Here is an 11,985-nt window from a genome sequence, read left to right on the forward strand (position 1 = left end):
CCAAAAAAGTTTATTTGCCTCCTGAAATCATAATGTATGCCATAAGATATGTCCAGAAAATTGGCTTGAAATTTTTGTCTTTACTAAAATGTAAATATTTTGTGAAAATCTGCTCTTAAATCTTGAAAGATTGCTTTTAGAGTGATTTCCATTTTTACTATTCTTTCTCTTATTAGTTTTAGCCACACTGAAGTTCCAAACAATTTTTTTCAGTTTCAGGCTCTGTGGCGCAATGGATAGCGCATTGGACTTCTAGGAAAGTGTAGGCATTCAAAGGTTGTGGGTTCGAGCCCCGCCAGAGTCAGCTTTTGTTTGGTGTCTGATGCGAAAGTCCTATATAATACCCATAAGATAATAAAGAGTAAGAAATGATCTAATATATGATTTATTATTATCCTTTAGAGCATTTTTGTAGAATTCAAAAATCGCTAGGGCTCCCCTTTCTAGAAAAGACTAAGTAGGCAACCCAGTTTTGTGAACTTTTAAAATGCTGCTTTTCCATCCTGTTTCGAAATTCATTCTTCATGTAGATTTGTTATGTGTGTCTAGAACACAGAGAGAGTCGAAAAAATGCTAACGCTGAGTTTTTCTCTGCTGGTTCTAAAATTATTGAACATCTTGGTGTTATATTTTAGAATACCTGAATTTCCAAATGTAAATCAGATTTTAAAATGATCAAATAAAAGAATGTAGAGGAAGCTGCTAAAAAAACACTCTTTAGCACAAAGTGGCGAATGTAAATGTCTAGATAAGATCAAGATTCAAAGATTGGAGGCTTATTTTAATTGGAGAAGAGTTTTGTATCTAAAGAATTTAAACCTTTATCCATTATCTTCAGTATTCTTTAAAAGTGGAATTGAAAAAAACGGAAATATTTTCCAAAAAAGTTTATTTGCCTCCTGAAATCATAATGTATGCCATAAGATATGTCTAGAAAATTGGCTTGAAATTTTTGTCTTTACTAAAATGTAAATATTTTGTGAAAATCTGCTCTCAAACCTTGAAATATTGCTTTTAGAGTGATTTCCATCTTTACTGTTCTTTCTCTTATTAGTTTTATCCACACTGAACTCCAAACAATTTTTTTCAGTTTCAGGCTCTGTGGCGCAATGGATAGCGCATTGGACTTCTAGGAAAGTGTAGGCATTCAAAGGTTGTGGGTTCGAGTCCCGCCAGAGTCAGCTTTTGTTTGGTGTCTGATGCGAAAGTCCTATATAATACCCATAAGATAATAAAGAGTAAGAAATGATCTAATATATGATTTATTATTATCCTTTAGAGCATTTTTGTAGAATTCAAAAATCGCTAGGGCTCCCCTTTCTAGAAAAGACTAAGAAGGCAACCCAGTTTTGTGAACTTTTAAAATGCTGCTTTTCCATCCTGTTTTGAAATTCATTCTTCATGTAGATTTGTTATGTGTGTCTAGAACACAGAGAGAGTCGAGAAAATGCTAACGCTGAGTTTTTCTCTGCTGGTTCTAAAATTATTGAACATCTTGATGTTATATTTTAGAATACCTGAATTTCCAAATGTAAATCAGATTTTAAAATGATCAAAGAAAAGAATGTAGAGGAAGCTGCTAAAAAAACACTCTTTAGCACAAAGTGGCGAATGTAAATGATCAAAGAAAAGAATGTAGAGGAAGCTGCTAAAAAAACACTCTTTAGCACAAAGTGGCGAATGTAAATGTCTAGATAAGATCAAGATTCAAAGATTGGAGGCTTATTTTAATTGGAGAAGAGTTTTGTATCTAAAGAATTTAAACCTTTATCCATTATCTTCAGTATTCTTTAAAAGTGGAATTGAAAAAAACGGAAATATTTTCCAAAAAAGTTTATTTGCCTCCTGAAATCATAATGTATGCCATAAGATATGTCCCGAAAATTGGCTTGAAATTTTTGTCTTTACTAAAATGTAAATATTTTGGGAAAATCTGCTCTCAAATCTTGAAAGATTGCTTTTAGAGTGATTTCCATTTTTACTATTCGTTCTCTTATTAGTTTTAGCCACACTGAAGTTCCAAACAATTTGATTCAGTTTCAGGCTCTGTGGCGCAATGGATAGTGCATTGGACTTCTAGGAAAGTATAGGCATTCAAAGGTTGTGTGTTCGAGTCCCGCCAGAGTCAGCTTTTGTTTGGTGTCTGATGCAAATGTCCTATATAATACCCATAAGATAATAAAGAGTAAGAAATGATCTAATATATGATTTATTATTATCCTTTAGAGCATTTTTGTAGAATTCAAAAATCGCTAGGGCTCCCCTTTCTAGAAAAGACTAAGAAGGCAACCCAGTTTTGTGAACTTTTAAAATGCTGCTTTTCCATCCTGCTTTGAAATTCATTCTTCATGTAGATATGTTATGTGTGTCTAGAACACAGAGAGAGTCGAGAAAATGCTAACGCTGAGTTTTTCTCTGCTGGTTCTAAAATTATTGAACATCTTGATGTTATATTTTAGAATACCTGAATTTCCAAATGTAAATCAGATTTTAAAATTATCAAAGAAAAGAATGTAGAAGAAGCTGCTAAAAAAACACTCTTTAGCACAAAGTGGCGAATGTAAATGTCTAGATAAGATAAAGATTCAAAGATTGGAGGATTGTTTTAATTGGAGAAGAGTTTTGTATCTAAAGAATTTAAACCTGTATCCATTATCTTCAGTATTCTTTAAAAGTGGAATTGAAAAAAACGGAAATATTTTCCAAAAAAGTTTATTTGCCTCCTGAAATCATAATGTATGCCATAAGATATGTCCAGAAAATTGGCTTGAAATTTTTCTCTTTACTAAAATGTAAATATTTTGTGAAAATCTGCTCTCAAATCTTGAAAGATTGCTTTTAGAGTGATTTCCATTTTTACTATTCTTTCTCTTATTAGTTTTAGACACACTGAAGTTCCAAACAATTTTTTTCAGTTTCAGGCCCTGTGGCGCAATAGATAGCGCATTGGACTTCTAGGAAAGTGTAGGCATTCAAAGGTTGTGGGTTCGAGTCCTGCCAGAGTCAGCTTTTGTTTGGTGTCTGATGCGAAAGTCCTATATAATACCCATAAGATAATAAAGAGTAAGAAATTATCTAATATATGATTTATTATTATCCTTTAGAGCATTTTTGTAGAATTCAAAAATCGCTAGGGCTCCCCTTTCTAGAAAAGACTAAGGAGGCAACCCAGTTTTGTGAACTTTTAAAATGCTGCTTTTCCATCCTGTTTTGAAATTCATTCTTCATGTAGATTTGTTATGTGTGTCTAAAACACAGAGAGAGTTGAGAAAATGCTAACGCTGAGTTTTTCTCTGCTGGTTCTAAAATTATTGAACATCTTGATGTTATATTTTAGAATACCTGAATTTCCAAATGTAAATCAGATTTTAAAATGATCAAAGAAAAGAATGTAGAGGAAGCTGCTAAAAAACACTCTTTAGCACAAAGTGGCGAATGTAAATGTCTAGATAAGATAAAGATTCAAAGATTGGAGGCTTGTTTTAATTGGAGAAGAGTTTTGTATCTAAAGAATTTAAACCTTTATCCATTATCTTCAGTATTCTTTAAAAGTGAAAAAAACGGAAATATTTTCCAAAAAAGTTTATTTGCCTCCTGAAATCATAATGTATGCCATAAGATATGTCCAGAAAATTGGCTTGAAATTCTTGTCTTTACTAAAATGTAAATATTTTGTGAAAATCTGCTCTCAAATCTTGAAAGATTGCTTTTAGAGTGATTTCCATTTTTACTATTCTTTCTCTTATTAGTTTTAGCCACACTGAAGTTCCAAACAATTTTTTTCAGTTTCAGGCTCTGTGGCGCAATGGATAGCGCATTGGACTTCTAGGAAAGTGTAGGCATTCAAAGGTTGTGGGTTCGAGTCCCGCCAGAGTCAGCTTTTGTTTGGTGTCTGATGCGAAAGTCCTATATAATACCCATAAGATAATAAAGAGTAAGAAATGATTTAATATATGATTTATTATTATCCTTTAGAGCATTTTTGTAGAATTCAAAAATCGCTAGGGCTCCCCTTTCTAGAAAAGACTAAGAAGGCAACCCAGTTTTGTGAACTTTTAAAATGCTGCTTTTCCATCCTGTTTTGAAATTCATTCTTCATGTAGATTTGTTATGTGTGTCTAAAACACAGAGAGCGTTGAGAAAATGCTAACGCTGAGTTTTTCTCTGCTGGTTCTAAAATTATTGAACATCTTGATGTTATATTTTAGAATACCTGAATTTCCAAATGTAAATCAGATTTTAAAATGATCAAAGAAAAGAATGTAGAGGAAGCTGCTAAAAAAACACTCTTTAGCACAAAGTGGCGAATGTAAATGTCTAGATAAGATAAAGATTCAAAGATTGGAGGCTTGTTTTAATTGGAGAAGAGTTTTGTATCTAAAGAATTTAAACCTTTATCCATTATCTTCAGTATTCTTTAAAAGTGAAAAAAACGGAAATATTTTCCAAAAAAGTTTATTTGCCTCCTGAAATCATAATGTATGCCATAACATATGTCCAGAAAATTGGCTTGAAATTCTTGTCTTTACTAAAATGTAAATATTTTGTGAAAATCTGCTCTCAAATCTTGAAAGATTGCTTTTAGAGTGATTTCCATTTTTACTATTCTTTTATTAGTTTTAGCCACACTGAAGTTCCAAACAATTTTTTTCAGTTTCAGGCTCTGTGGCGCAATGGATAGCGCATTGGACTTCTAGGAAAGTGTAGGCATTCAAAGGTTGTGGGTTCGAGTCCCGCCAGAGTCAGCTTTTGTTTGGTGTCTGATGCGAAAGTCCTATATAATACCCATAAGATAATAAAGAGTAAGAAATGATTTAATATATGATTTATTATCTTCCTTTAGAGCATTTTTGTAGAATTCAAAAATAGCTAGGGCTACCCTTTCTAGAAAAAACTAAGAAGGCAACCCAGTTTTGTGAACTTTTAAAATGCTGCTTTTCCATCCTGTTTTGAAATTCATTCTTCATGTAGATTTGTTATGTGTGTCTAAAACACAGAGAGAGTTGAGAAAATGCTAACGTTGAGTTTTTCTCTGCTGGTTCTAAAATTATTGAACATCTTGATGTTATATTTTAGAATACCTGAATTTCCAAATGTAAATCAGATTTTAAAATGATCAAAGAAAAGAATGTAGAGGAAGCTGCTAAAAAAACACTCTTTAGCACAAAGTGGCGAATGTAAATGTCTAGATAAGATAAAGATTCAAAGATTGGAGGCTTGTTTTAATTGGAGAAGAGTTTTGTATCTAAAGAATTTAAACCTTTATCCATTATCTTCAGTATTCTTTAAAAGTGAAAAAAACGGAAATATTTTCCAAAAAAGTTTATTTGCCTCCTGAAATCATAATGTATGCCATAAGATATGTCCAGAAAATTGGCTTGAAATTCTTGTCTTTACTAAAATGTAAATATTTTGTGAAAATCTGCTCTCAAATCTTGAAAGATTGCTTTTAGAGTGATTTCCATTTTTACTATTCTTTCTCTTATTAGTTTTAGCCACACTGAAGTTCCAAACAATTTTTTTCAGTTTCAGGCTCTGTGGCGCAATGGATAGCGCATTGGACTTCTAGGAAAGTGTAGGCATTCAAAGGTTGTGGGTTCGAGTCCCGCCAGAGTCAGCTTTTGTTTGGTGTCTGATGCGAAAGTCCTATATAATACCCATAAGATAATAAAGAGTAAGAAATGATTTAATATATGATTTATTATTATCCTTTAGAGCATTTTTGTAGAATTCAAAAATCGCTAGGGCTCCCCTTTCTAGAAAAGACTAAGAAGGCAACCCAGTTTTGTGAACTTTTAAAATGCTGCTTTTCCATCCTGTTTTGAAATTCATTCTTCATGTAGATTTGTTATGTGTGTCTAAAACACAGAGAGAGTTGAGAAAATGCTAACGCTGAGTTTTTCTCTGCTGGTTCTAAAATTATTGAACATCTTGATGTTATATTTTAGAATACCTGAATTTCCAAATGTAAATCAGATTTTAAAATGATCAAAGAAAAGAATGTAGAGGAAGCTGCTAAAAAAACACTCTTTAGCACAAAGTGGCGAATGTAAATGTCTAGATAAGATAAAGATTCAAAGATTGGAGGCTTGTTTTAATTGGAGAAGAGTTTTGTATCTAAAGAATTTAAACCTTTATCTATTATCTTCAGTATTCTTTAAAAGTGAAAAAAACGGAAATATTTTCCAAAAAAGTTTATTTGCCTCCTGAAATCATAATGTATGCCATAAGATATGTCCAGAAAATTGGCTTGAAATTATTGTCTTTACTAAAATGTAAATATTTTGTGAAAATCTGCTCTCAAATCTTGAAAGATTGCTTTTAGAGTGATTTCCATTTTTACTATTCTTTCTCTTATTACTTTTAGCCACACTGAAGTTCCAAACATTTTTTTTCAGTTTCAGGCTCTGTGGCGCAATGGATAGCGCATTGGACTTCTAGGAAAGTGTAGGCATTTAAAGGTTGTGGGTTCGAGTCCCGCCAGAGTCAGCTTTTGTTTGGTGTCTGATGCGAAAGTCCTATATAATACCCATAAGATAATAAAGAGTAAGAAATTATTTAATATATGATTTATTATTATCCTTTAGAGCATTTTTGTAGAATTCAAAAATCGCTAGGGCTCCCCTTTCTAGAAAAGACTAAGAAGGCAACCCAGTTTTGTGAACTTTTAAAATGCTGCTTTTCCATCCTGTTTTGAAATTCATTCTTCATGTAGATTTGTTATGTGTGTCTAAAACACAGAGAGAGTTGAGAAAATGCTAACGCTGAGTTTTTTTCTGCTGGTTCTAAAATTATTGAACATCTTGATGTTATATTTTAGAATACCTGAATTTCCAAATGTAAATCAGATTTTAAAATGATCAAAGAAAAGAATGTAGAGGAAGCTGCTAAAAAAACACTCTTTAGCACAAAGTGGCGAATGTAAATGTCTAGATAAGATAAAGATTCAAAGATTGGAGGCTTGTTTTAATTGGAGAAGAGTTTTGTATCTAAAGAATTTAAACCTTTATCCATTATCTTCAGTATTCTTTAAAAGTGAAAAAAACGGAAATATTTTCCAAAAAAGTTTATTTGCCTCCTGAAATCATAATGTATGCCATAAGATATGTCCAGAAAATTGGCTTGAAATTCTTGTCTTTACTAAAATGTAAATATTTTGTGAAAATCTGCTCTCAAATCTTGAAAGATTGCTTTTAGAGTGATTTCCATTTTTACTATTCTTTCTCTTATTAGTTTTAGCCACACTGAAGTTCCAAACAATTTTTTTCAGTTTCAGGCTCTGTGGCGCAATGGATAGCGCATTGGACTTCTAGGAAAGTGTAGGCATTCAAAGGTTGTGGGTTCGAGTCCCGCCAGAGTCAGCTATTGTTTGGTGTCTGATGCGAAAGTCCTATATAATACCCATAAGATAATAAAGAGTAAGAAATGATTTAATATATGATTTATTATTATCCTTTAGAGCATTTTTGTAGAATTCAAAAATCGCTAGGGCTCCCCTTTCTAGAAAAAACTAAGAAGGCAACCCAGTTTTGTGAACTTTTAAAATGCTGCTTTTCCATCCTGTTTTGAAATTCATTCTTCATGTAGATTTGTTATGTGTGTCTAAAACACAGAGAGAGTTGAGAAAATGCTAACGCTGAGTTTTTCTCTGCTGGTTCTAAAATTATTGAACATCTTGATGTTATATTTTAGAATACCTGAATTTCCAAATGTAAATCAGATTTTAAAATGATCAAAGAAAAGAATGTAGAGGAAGCTGCTAAAAAAAACACTCTTTAGCACAAAGTGGCGAATGTAAATGTCTAGATAAGATAAAGATTCAAAGATTGGAGGCTTGTTTTAATTGGAGAAGAGTTTTGTATCTAAAGAATTTAAACCTTTATCCATTATCTTCAGTATTCTTTAAAAGTGAAAAAAACGGAAATATTTTCCAAAAAAGTATATTTGCCTCCTGAAATCATAATGTATGCCATAAGATATGTCCAGAAAATTGGCTTGAAATTCTTGTCTTTACTAAAATGTAAATATTTTGTGAAAATCTGCTCTCAAATCTTGAAAGATTGCTTTTAGAGTGATTTCCATTTTTACTATTCTTTCTCTTATTAGTTTTAGCCACACTGAAGTTCCAAACATTTTTTTTCAGTTTCAGGCTCTGTGGCGCAATGGATAGCGCATTGGACTTCTAGGAAAGTGTAGGCATTCAAAGGTTGTGGGTTCGAGTCCCGCCAGAGTCAGCTTTTGTTTGGTGTCTGATGCGAAAGTCCTATATAATACCCATAAGATAATAAAGAGTAAGAAATTATTTAATATATGATTTATTATTATCCTTTAGAGCATTTTTGTAGAATTCAAAAATCGCTAGGGCTCCCCTTTCTAGAAAAGACTAAGAAGGCAACCCAGTTTTGTGAACTTTTAAAATGCTGCTTTTCCATCCTGTTTTGAAATTCATTCTTCATGTAGATTTGTTATGTGTGTCTAAAACACAGAGAGAGTTGAGAAAATGCTAACGCTGAGTTTTTCTCTGCTGGTTCTAAAATTATTGAACATCTTGATGTTATATTTTAGAATACCTGAATTTCCAAATGTAAATCAGATTTTAAAATGATCAAAGAAAAGAATGTAGAGGAAGCTGCTAAAAAAACACTCTTTAGCACAAAGTGGCGAATGTAAATGTCTAGATAAGATAAAGATTCAAAGATTGGAGGCTTGTTTTAATTGGAGAAGAGTTTTGTATCTAAAGAATTTAAACCTTTATCCATTATCTTCAGTATTCTTTAAAAGTGAAAAAAACGGAAATATTTTCCAAAAAAGTTTATTTGCCTCCTGAAATCATAATGTATGCCATAAGATATGTCCAGAAAATTGGCTTGAAATTCTTGTCTTTACTAAAATGTAAATATTTTGTGAAAATCTGCTCTCAAATCTTGAAAGATTGCTTTTAGAGTGATTTCCATTTTTACTATTCTTTCTCTTATTAGTTTTAGCCACACTGAAGTTCCAAACAATTTTTTTCAGTTTCAGGCTCTGTGGCGCAATGGATAGCGCATTGGACTTCTAGGAAAGTGTAGGCATTCAAAGGTTGTGGGTTCGAGTCCCGCCAGAGTCAGCTTTTGTTTGGTGTCTGATGCGAAAGTCCTATATAATACCCATAAGATAATAAAGAGTAAGTAATGATTTAATATATGATTTATTATTATCCTTTAGAGCATTTTTGTAGAATTCAAAAATCGCTAGGGCTCCCCTTTCTAGAAAAGACTAAGAAGGCAACCCAGTTTTGTGAACTTTTAAAATGCTGCTTTTCCATCCTGTTTTGAAATTCATTCTTCATGTAGATTTGTTATGTGTGTCTAAAACACAGAGAGAGTTGAGAAAATGCTAACGCTGAGTTTTTCTCTGCTGGTTCTAAAATTATTGAACATCTTGATGTTATATTTTAGAATACCTGAATTTCCAAATGTAAATCAGATTTTAAAATGATCAAAGAAAAGAATGTAGAGGAAGCTGCTAAAAAAAAACACTCTTTAGCACAAAGTGGCGAATGTAAATGTCTAGATAAGATAAAGATTCAAAGATTGGAGGCTTGTTTTAATTGGAGAAGAGTTTTGTATCTAAAGAATTTAAACCTTTATCCATTATCTTCAGTATTCTTTAAAAGTGAAAAAAACGGAAATATTTTCCAAAAAAGTTTATTTGCCTCCTGAAATCATAATGTATGCCATAAGATATGTCCAGAAAATTGACTTGAAATTCTTGTCTTTACTAAAATGTAAATATTTTGTGAAAATCTGCTCTCAAATCTTGAAAGATTGCTTTTAGAGTGATTTCCATTTTTACTATTCTTTCTCTTATTAGTTTTAGCCACACTGAAGTTCCAAACAATTTTTTTCAGTTTCAGGCTCTGTGGCGCAATGGATAGCGCATTGGACTTCTAGGAAAGTGTAGGCATTCAAAGGTTGTGGGTTCGAGTCCCGCCAGAGTCAGCTATTGTTTGGTGTCTGATGCGAAAGTCCTATATAATACCCATAAGATAATAAAGAGTAAGAAATGATTTAATATATGATTTATTATTATCCTTTAGAGCATTTTTGTAGAATTCAAAAATCGCTAGGGCTCCCCTTTCTAGAAAAAACTAAGAAGGCAACCCAGTTTTGTGAACTTTTAAAATGCTGCTTTTCCATCCTGTTTTGAAATTCATTCTTCATGTAGATTTGTTATGTGTGTCTAAAACACAGAGAGAGTTGAGAAAATGCTAACGCTGAGTTTTTCTCTGCTGGTTCTAAAATTATTGAACATCTTGATGTTATATTTTAGAATACCTGAATTTCCAAATGTAAATCAGATTTTAAAATGATCAAAGAAAAGAATGTAGAGGAAGCTGCTAAAAAAAACACTCTTTAGCACAAAGTGGCGAATGTAAATGTCTAGATAAGATAAAGATTCAAAGATTGGAGGCTTGTTTTAATTGGAGAAGAGTTTTGTATCTTAAGAATTTAAACCTTTATCCATTATCTTCAGTATTCTTTAAAAGTGAAAAAAACGGAAATATTTTCCAAAAAAGTATATTTGCCTCCTGAAATCATAATGTATGCCATAAGATATGTCCAGAAAATTGGCTTGAAATTCTTGTCTTTACTAAAATGTAAATATTTTGTGAAAATCTGCTCTCAAATCTTGAAAGATTGCTTTTAGAGTGATTTCCATTTTTACTATTCTTTCTCTTATTAGTTTTAGCCACACTGAAGTTCCAAACATTTTTTTTCAGTTTCAGGCTCTGTGGCGCAATGGATAGCGCATTGGACTTCTAGGAAAGTGTAGGCATTCAAAGGTTGTGGGTTCGAGTCCCGCCAGAGTCAGCTTTTGTTTGGTGTCTGATGCGAAAGTCCTATATAATACCCATAAGATAATAAAGAGTAAGAAATTATTTAATATATGATTTATTATTATCCTTTAGAGCATTTTTGTAGAATTCAAAAATCGCTAGGGCTCCCCTTTCTAGAAAAGACTAAGAAGGCAACCCAGTTTTGTGAACTTTTAAAATGCTGCTTTTCCATCCTGTTTTGAAATTCATTCTTCATGTAGATTTGTTATGTGTGTCTAAAACACAGAGAGAGTTGAGAAAATGCTAACGCTGAGTTTTTCTCTGCTGGTTCTAAAATTATTGAACATCTTGATGTTATATTTTAGAATACCTGAATTTCCAAATGTAAATCAGATTTTAAAATGATCAAAGAAAAGAATGTAGAGGAAGCTGCTAAAAAAACACTCTTTAGCACAAAGTGGCGAATGTAAATGTCTAGATAAGATAAAGATTCAAAGATTGGAGGCTTGTTTTAATTGGAGAAGAGAGTTTTGTATCTAAAGAATTTAAACCTTTATCCATTATCTTCAGTATTCTTTAAAAGTGAAAAAAACGGAAATATTTTCCAAAAAAGTTTATTTGCCTCCTGAAATCATAATGTATGCCATAAGATATGTCCAGAAAATTGGCTTGAAATTCTTGTCTTTACTAAAATGTAAATATTTTGTGAAAATCTGCTCTCAAATCTTGAAAGATTGCTTTTAGAGTGATTTCCATTTTTACTATTCTTTCTCTTATTAGTTTTAGCCACACTGAGGTTCCAAACAATTTTTTTCAGTTTCAGGCTCTGTGGCGCAATGGATAGCGCATTGGACTTCTAGGAAAGTGTAGGCATTCAAAGGTTGTGGGTTCGAGTCCCGCCAGAGTCAGCTTTTGTTTGGTGTCTGATGCGAAAGTCCTATATAATACCCATAAGATAATAAAGAGTAAGAAATGATTTAATATATGATTTATTATTATCCTTTAGAGCATTTTTGTAGAATTCAAAAATCGCTAGGGCTCCCCTTTCTAGAAAAGACTAAGAAGGCAACCCAGTTTTGTGAACTTTTAAAATGCTGCTTTTCCATCCTGTTTTGAAATTCATTCTTCATGTAGATTTGTTATGTGTGTCTAAAACACAGAGAGAG

The 11,985-nt window shown here is 32.1% G+C and overlaps 12 non-coding genes across 12 annotated transcripts; all 12 read left to right on the plus strand.

Moving 5' to 3' along the window:
* The first annotated feature begins 218 nt into the window (after nucleotides 1-218).
* TRNAR-UCU (transfer RNA arginine (anticodon UCU)) lies at nucleotides 219-304 on the plus strand. The gene is given in 2 exon segments: nucleotides 219-255; nucleotides 269-304. It is a non-coding gene; the product is annotated as a tRNA-Arg (tRNA).
* A 791-nt stretch (nucleotides 305-1,095) lies between these two features.
* TRNAR-UCU (transfer RNA arginine (anticodon UCU)) lies at nucleotides 1,096-1,181 on the plus strand. Its single transcript is given in 2 exon segments — nucleotides 1,096-1,132; nucleotides 1,146-1,181. It is a non-coding gene; the product is annotated as a tRNA-Arg (tRNA).
* Nucleotides 1,182-3,791: 2,610 nt separating this feature from the next.
* On the plus strand, nucleotides 3,792-3,877 carry TRNAR-UCU (transfer RNA arginine (anticodon UCU)). Its single transcript is given in 2 exon segments — nucleotides 3,792-3,828; nucleotides 3,842-3,877. It is a non-coding gene; the product is annotated as a tRNA-Arg (tRNA).
* A 782-nt stretch (nucleotides 3,878-4,659) lies between these two features.
* TRNAR-UCU (transfer RNA arginine (anticodon UCU)) lies at nucleotides 4,660-4,745 on the plus strand. The gene is given in 2 exon segments: nucleotides 4,660-4,696; nucleotides 4,710-4,745. It is a non-coding gene; the product is annotated as a tRNA-Arg (tRNA).
* Nucleotides 4,746-5,531: 786 nt separating this feature from the next.
* TRNAR-UCU (transfer RNA arginine (anticodon UCU)) lies at nucleotides 5,532-5,617 on the plus strand. The gene is given in 2 exon segments: nucleotides 5,532-5,568; nucleotides 5,582-5,617. It is a non-coding gene; the product is annotated as a tRNA-Arg (tRNA).
* Nucleotides 5,618-6,403: 786 nt separating this feature from the next.
* On the plus strand, nucleotides 6,404-6,489 carry TRNAR-UCU (transfer RNA arginine (anticodon UCU)). The gene is given in 2 exon segments: nucleotides 6,404-6,440; nucleotides 6,454-6,489. It is a non-coding gene; the product is annotated as a tRNA-Arg (tRNA).
* A 786-nt stretch (nucleotides 6,490-7,275) lies between these two features.
* Nucleotides 7,276-7,361, plus strand: TRNAR-UCU (transfer RNA arginine (anticodon UCU)). Its single transcript is given in 2 exon segments — nucleotides 7,276-7,312; nucleotides 7,326-7,361. It is a non-coding gene; the product is annotated as a tRNA-Arg (tRNA).
* Nucleotides 7,362-8,148: 787 nt separating this feature from the next.
* On the plus strand, nucleotides 8,149-8,234 carry TRNAR-UCU (transfer RNA arginine (anticodon UCU)). Its single transcript is given in 2 exon segments — nucleotides 8,149-8,185; nucleotides 8,199-8,234. It is a non-coding gene; the product is annotated as a tRNA-Arg (tRNA).
* A 786-nt stretch (nucleotides 8,235-9,020) lies between these two features.
* TRNAR-UCU (transfer RNA arginine (anticodon UCU)) lies at nucleotides 9,021-9,106 on the plus strand. The gene is given in 2 exon segments: nucleotides 9,021-9,057; nucleotides 9,071-9,106. It is a non-coding gene; the product is annotated as a tRNA-Arg (tRNA).
* Nucleotides 9,107-9,894: 788 nt separating this feature from the next.
* On the plus strand, nucleotides 9,895-9,980 carry TRNAR-UCU (transfer RNA arginine (anticodon UCU)). Its single transcript is given in 2 exon segments — nucleotides 9,895-9,931; nucleotides 9,945-9,980. It is a non-coding gene; the product is annotated as a tRNA-Arg (tRNA).
* A 787-nt stretch (nucleotides 9,981-10,767) lies between these two features.
* On the plus strand, nucleotides 10,768-10,853 carry TRNAR-UCU (transfer RNA arginine (anticodon UCU)). Its single transcript is given in 2 exon segments — nucleotides 10,768-10,804; nucleotides 10,818-10,853. It is a non-coding gene; the product is annotated as a tRNA-Arg (tRNA).
* Nucleotides 10,854-11,641: 788 nt separating this feature from the next.
* Nucleotides 11,642-11,727, plus strand: TRNAR-UCU (transfer RNA arginine (anticodon UCU)). Its single transcript is given in 2 exon segments — nucleotides 11,642-11,678; nucleotides 11,692-11,727. It is a non-coding gene; the product is annotated as a tRNA-Arg (tRNA).
* Nucleotides 11,728-11,985: the final 258 nt, after the last annotated feature.

The sequence above is a fragment of the Anomaloglossus baeobatrachus genome, chromosome 3 (assembly GCF_048569485.1).
Source record: "Anomaloglossus baeobatrachus isolate aAnoBae1 chromosome 3, aAnoBae1.hap1, whole genome shotgun sequence".
In the NCBI taxonomy this organism is placed as follows: Eukaryota; Metazoa; Chordata; class Amphibia; order Anura; family Aromobatidae; genus Anomaloglossus; species Anomaloglossus baeobatrachus.